Here is a 6,000-nt window from a genome sequence, read left to right on the forward strand (position 1 = left end):
TCATTCTCCCTTACCCTAAAACTACAATCCAGGTTCCCATGCCCCTGCTGCATTAGTTTAAACCCCCCCCAAAGAGCACTAACAAATCTCCCCCCCAGGATATTTGTACCCCGCAGGTTCAGATGTAGACCATCCTGTCTGTAGAGGTCCCACCTTCCCCAGAAAGAGCCCCAGTTATCCAGAAATCTGAATCCCTCCCGCCTGCACCATCCCTGTAGCCACTTGTTTAATTGCTCTCTCTCCCTATTCCTCATCTCACTATCACGTGGCACGGGCAACATCCCAGAGATAACAACTCTGTTTGTTCTAGTTCTGAGCTTCCATCCTAGCTCCCTGAAAGCCTGCCTGACATCCTTATCCCCTTTCCTACCTGTGTCGTTAGTGCCAATGTGGACCACGACTTGGGGCTGCTCCCCCTCCCCCTTAAGGACCCGGAAAACACGATCCGAGACATCACGTACCCTTGCACCTGGGGGGCAACATACCAAACGTGAGTCTCTCACGCTGCCACAAAATCTCCTATCTGTGCCCCTGACTATAGAGTCCCCAATTACTAATGCTCTGCTCCTCTCCCCCCTTCTCTTCTGAGCAACAGGGACAGACTCTGTGCCAGAGGCCCGTACCCCATGGCTTACCCCTGGTAAGTCCCCCCCCCCCCCCACAAGTATCCAAAACGGTATTCTTGTTTCTCAGGGGAACGACCGCAGGGGATCCCTGCACTTCCCAGAAGTCCGCGGGTCGACTTCCTGTTCCCACCTTAAACACTAGAATTTTTAAAAAAATTTAAAGGAGAAACTCACCTCCCTGAAATGGACTAGCCTGCTCCGCTCCTGCTGAAATCGACTTGGCCTGCAAGGTAAGTAAGTTGTTAATCTGTAGTCACCTCACCACAGGCAGCGACCTTTTAAACGGTCCCCTCTGCCTCGCAGCCCCCGCGCTTTTTCAAAATTCCCGCGCTGATTCTAAGGTCCCAGCTCTCACTCCCGAACTCAACAGCTGACCTGCAAGGTAAGCAAGTTAATCTGTACTATTATCACTTTATGATCTCAGGTTCCTGTGGATGATCTGATGTATCGTTGCTCTTGGTGTTTCTCATCTGGAGTCACCTTCGCCAAGATGTCAGTTTCTTGCAGGCTGTTCACGATTGATGCACTCTCAATTGATTTGTTCATTGTTGCACTCTGATTATCATGTTCTGTTGTACAGACCAGCTGAGATCTGTCAGTCTCGCTTTTGTCCTGCACAGCTTGTATGCTACTTGTGATCACTTCAGCACTATTCACAAATATAGTGGTTAGACCTTCCGAGTCTTCTTTTTGTTGCTCAGCAAATGTACGAGATAGAACTTCATAGTCTGCTTCTTCTGGCTTAGGAACTAAACTAGATAGACTTTCATAGTCGTCTTGTTCATTTGTCAGATTACTGTCAGCCGATGTTGCAACAGTCTGCCATTCCATCAATGTTTTGGATTCATCTACCTTTAGTAGAGTGCTAGTTGGATTTTCAATCATGTTGTTGACGGAATGATCAGTCATGCCAAATATTTCTGCCATAACTGAATAATAGTCTTCAATGTATGGGTTACTTTCTGTATTCTAATATTGGTTCTTATTTTCTTTCACTGCTCTCTTTCTGGAGTCTTTCGCTGCTCTCTTTCTGGAATCTTTCAGTACTCTTTCTGTGGAGTCTTTTATTGCCCCCTTCTAGGGACTTGGGGCAGCACGGTAGAATTGTGGATAGCACAATTGCTTCACAGCTCCAGGGTCCCAGGTTTGATTCTGGCTTGGGTCACTGTCTGTGCGGAGTCTGCACATCCTCCCAGTGTGTGCGCGGGTTTCCTCCGGGTGCTCCGGTTTCCTCCCACAGTCCAAAGATGTGCAGGTTAGGTGGATTGGCGATGATAAATTGCCCTTAGTGTCCAAAATTTCCCTTGGTGTTGGTTGGGGTTACTGGGTTATGGGGATAGGGTGGAGGTGTTGACCTTGGGTAGGGTGCTCTTTCCAAGAGCCGGTGCAGACTCGATGGGCCGAATGGCCTCCTTCTGCACTGTAAATTCTATGATAATCTATAACTTTCATGCTGTAAATTTCTTGTTCAATGTTGCTACAAAAGCCTTCTTCAGCTGTTTGTTTAAATTCAGGCAATGTTCTGCCTTGTGATTGCAAGGCATTTCTTTCTTAAGTGGGCGTAGCTATAAAGTCTGTACTTCATCAAATCAGTGATGGCATGCACAAACTTCGACTGCGCATGCGCAGCTCGTCAAATACCGGATTCTGTCTTTTTTCAATGAGTGCATGTGCGAACTGGTCGCGCACATGCGAACTCTTTTTTTAAATTTTGGTGCGCTTGCACGCATTTTTAGCATGTTGAATTTCTAGCTGCGCGACAGCTTCAATAGAGCTAAGAATTTTCTCCCCACTTTCAGGAGTAAACATTTTGGAATATCTATTTGTAGATTCTTTACTCACACGGGCCATTTTAATGGAATCTTCCAGCATTGCCTTTTATTGCTTTTGCAGTCGTTTACTCAGATACTCATTTCTTTTAAGGTCACATTAGCTATCAAATTTTTCATTACCACTTCAAACTTATTTTTTTCAACTCCATTCTCAAAGTGTGAGTTGTACACTTCAATAGTCTGTGGTCCAGCCAAAGTGAGTAACAGTGCAATCTTTCGCTTCTCATTGACTGCGTGCAGATTTAAGGCTGAGAGATACTGTTCAAACTCTTGTTTGAAAACTTTGCAGTTCACATCTACTTACCCATGTCCTGAATGACTTTGGAGCCTGCAGACCCTCCTTGAAGCTTTGGCTGGGTATTTCTTTTTGTGATGCTTCTGGTTGCTGCTCCTGAAGACTGATTGTTGCTACTGGAGTCTGGTTGAGATTTCTTTTTTATATGCTTTTTTTCTTTATTCGAACGGAGATTCTTTCCTTCTCTCTAAACCTTTACTAATCTACTCTAGGTTCACTTCTGGTACCATGTTGCATTCTCTATATTGCTTTACCTAGATGGCTTAGATGTGTAGTGTTGAATAAAGAACACAAAGCGTTGTTAATGAACAAGACTATAAATTTATTACACTACGAACTAAGATTCTTTCACATTCCTGAAGTAGAATATTTCTATTTTAAACTATGCTATCTCTAATTAGCAAACTTTCAAGTACAACTGCTGTCTCTCAGATGCCTCACAATCTTATCCCAGAATCCCCCAAGTCATATATATATATATATAAAGAACAAGGGCTCTGCAATCTCATCCCTTGCCTCCCAAAGAATCCTTGGATATATCCCACCTGGCCCAGGGGACTTATTGACCCTCAGGTTTTTCAAAATTGCTAACACATCCTTCCTCAGAACATCTACCTCCTCCAACCTACCCGCCTGTATCACACTCTCATCCTCAAAAACATGGCCCCTCTCCTTGGTGAACACTGAAGAAAAGTATTCATTCAATGCCTCTCCTATTCTGACGCCATGCACAAGTTCCCACTACTGTCCTTGACCGGCCCTACCCTCACCCTGGTCATTCTTTTATTTCTCACATAAGAGTAAAACGCCTTGGGGGTTTTCCTTGATCCGACCCGCCAAGGACTTTTCATGCCCCCTCCTAGCTCTCCTAAGCCCTTGTTTTAGCTCATTCCTTGCTACCTTATAACCCTCAAGCGACCCAACTGGACCTTGTTTTCTCATTCTTACATACTCTTCCTTTTTCCTCTTGACAAGACATTCAATCTCTTTTGTGAACCATGGTTCCCTCACACAGCCATTTCTTCCCTGTCTGACAGGGACATACCTATCAAGGACACGCAGTATTTGTTCCTTGAACAAGCTCCACTTTTCATTTGTGCCTTTCCCTGACAGTTTCTGTTCCCACCTTATGCTCCCTAATACTTGCCTAATCTCATCATAATTACCACTCCCCCAGTTATGAACCTTGCCCTGCCGTATGGGCCTATCCCTCTCCATTGCAATAGTGAAAGACACCGAATTGTGGTCACTATCTCCAAAGTGCTCTCCCACAAACAAATCTAACACTTGGCCCGGTTCATTACCCAGTACCAAATCCTCTTGTCGGCCTATCCACATATTGTGTCAGGAAACCCTCCTGCACACACTACAAAAACTGCCTCATCTGAACTGTTTGACCTATATTAATATTTGGAAAGTTAAAGTCACCCTTGACAACTACCCTGAGACCTCCACTCCTATCCATAATCTGTTTTGCAATTTCTTCCTCTACATCTCTATTAATATTTGGGGTCTATAGAAAACTCCTAACAATGTGACTGCTCCTTTCCTATTTCTAACTTCGGCCCATATTACCTCAGTAGGCAGATCCCCTTCGAACTGCCTTTCTGCAGCCGTTAGACTATCCTTGATTAACAATGCTACTCCTCCACCTCTTTTACCACCTTCCCTACTCTTACTGAAACATCTATACCCCGGAACTTCCAACAACCATTCCTGTCCCTGTTCTAACCATGTCTCCGTAATGGCCACAACATCGTAGTCCCAAGTACCAATCCACGCTCCAAGTTCACCTACGTTATTCTGGATGCTCCTTGCATTGAAGTAGACACACTTCAACCCAGCTTTCTGTCTGCCGATACACTCCTGAGACCTTGTTACCCTCCTCAGTACCTCACTACTCTCGACACTGGCTTCTGGACTACAGCTAGTTTTCCCAGCCCCCTGACAAATTAGTTTAACCAACCCCCCCCCCCCCACCTCCGCCCCCCCCCCCCCTCCCCCCCCCCCCCCTCCCCCGAAGAGCCATAGCAAATTTCCCGCCCAGGATATTGGTGCCCCTCTGGTTCAGGTGCAAACCGTCCTGTCTGTACAGGTCCCACCTTCCCAGAATGTGTTCCAATTATCCACGTACCTGAAACCCTCCCCCCTACACCATCCCTGCAGCCACGTGTTTATCTGCACTCTCTCCCTGTTCCTCACCTCACTAGCACGTGGCACCGGCAACAAACCAGAGATGACAACATGGTTTGTCCTGGCTCTCAGCTTTCACCCTAGCTCCCTAAATTCCTGTTTTAAATCCCCGAATATGACTTTTCTGTGGTTCCCTCTAGTGGTAAGAAGCATTATCATTAACTTGTTCACTCTTTTCATCCCAGTCAATATACACATCATTAGTACAACTGCTCTCTATGCCTGACACTCTTCTAGCTCTCTCTATTGTTAAAACTCCAGACACTCTCTCTTTCTTTCTCTCTATTCTTATAATTCCAGACGATTGCTCTCTCTCTATTCATATAATTCCAGACTCACTCTCTATTTTTATAATTCCAGAATATCTCTCTCTCATCTTTCATCTCACCCTCTCGTTTCTGAGACTAAGTGTGGACTGTTACAACAGCAAACCTGAACCGGGACTGATTCTGCTACTGTTAAGGGGCTAGCACCACTGCCATGTGGAACACAAACGGTTCTCATGAGAAATGATGCCCTATTCGCCGTTTTTGTGATTGACACCCAGAAGACTGACAAGCTGCAGCTGCATATTGTTGCTAACTTTCCCGTTGGTTCAATTGCTCTGTTTTATTACCTTTGCTCTCGAGTCGCCAGGTAGCTTTATGGTACCGCCACGAGGTTCAAGTCCAAGTAATGATCAATAACTCAATACACCGATTAGTAAGATTCAAATCAAAGCACATTTATTATACACAGTAATCGCTACTCATGCACAAATTCTACGTCTAAGCTACTTCTACAACTAACAGGCCTATACTTAACTTCGGACTGGCCCACCAGGTCAGGGGAACAAATGGCCTTTCGTTCGGGTTCTGAGTCTGCGGGATTCGAAGTTGGTACGGATTGGTAGCTAGGAGCACCTATCTCGTAGCGAGCGTTGAATTAAGACTTACTTCTGTCGGTGGTCACTGCACCGGTCACGGTCAATGTTGGTTCGTGTTGCTGGGTGACCCGGGCAGGATGAAGAGGTGAAGAGAGCGATTTGAACTTGGGGCTTAACTCTTATAGTCCC

Source organism: Scyliorhinus torazame, chromosome 22 (assembly GCF_047496885.1).
Source record: "Scyliorhinus torazame isolate Kashiwa2021f chromosome 22, sScyTor2.1, whole genome shotgun sequence".
NCBI classification, from domain to species: Eukaryota; Metazoa; Chordata; class Chondrichthyes; order Carcharhiniformes; family Scyliorhinidae; genus Scyliorhinus; species Scyliorhinus torazame.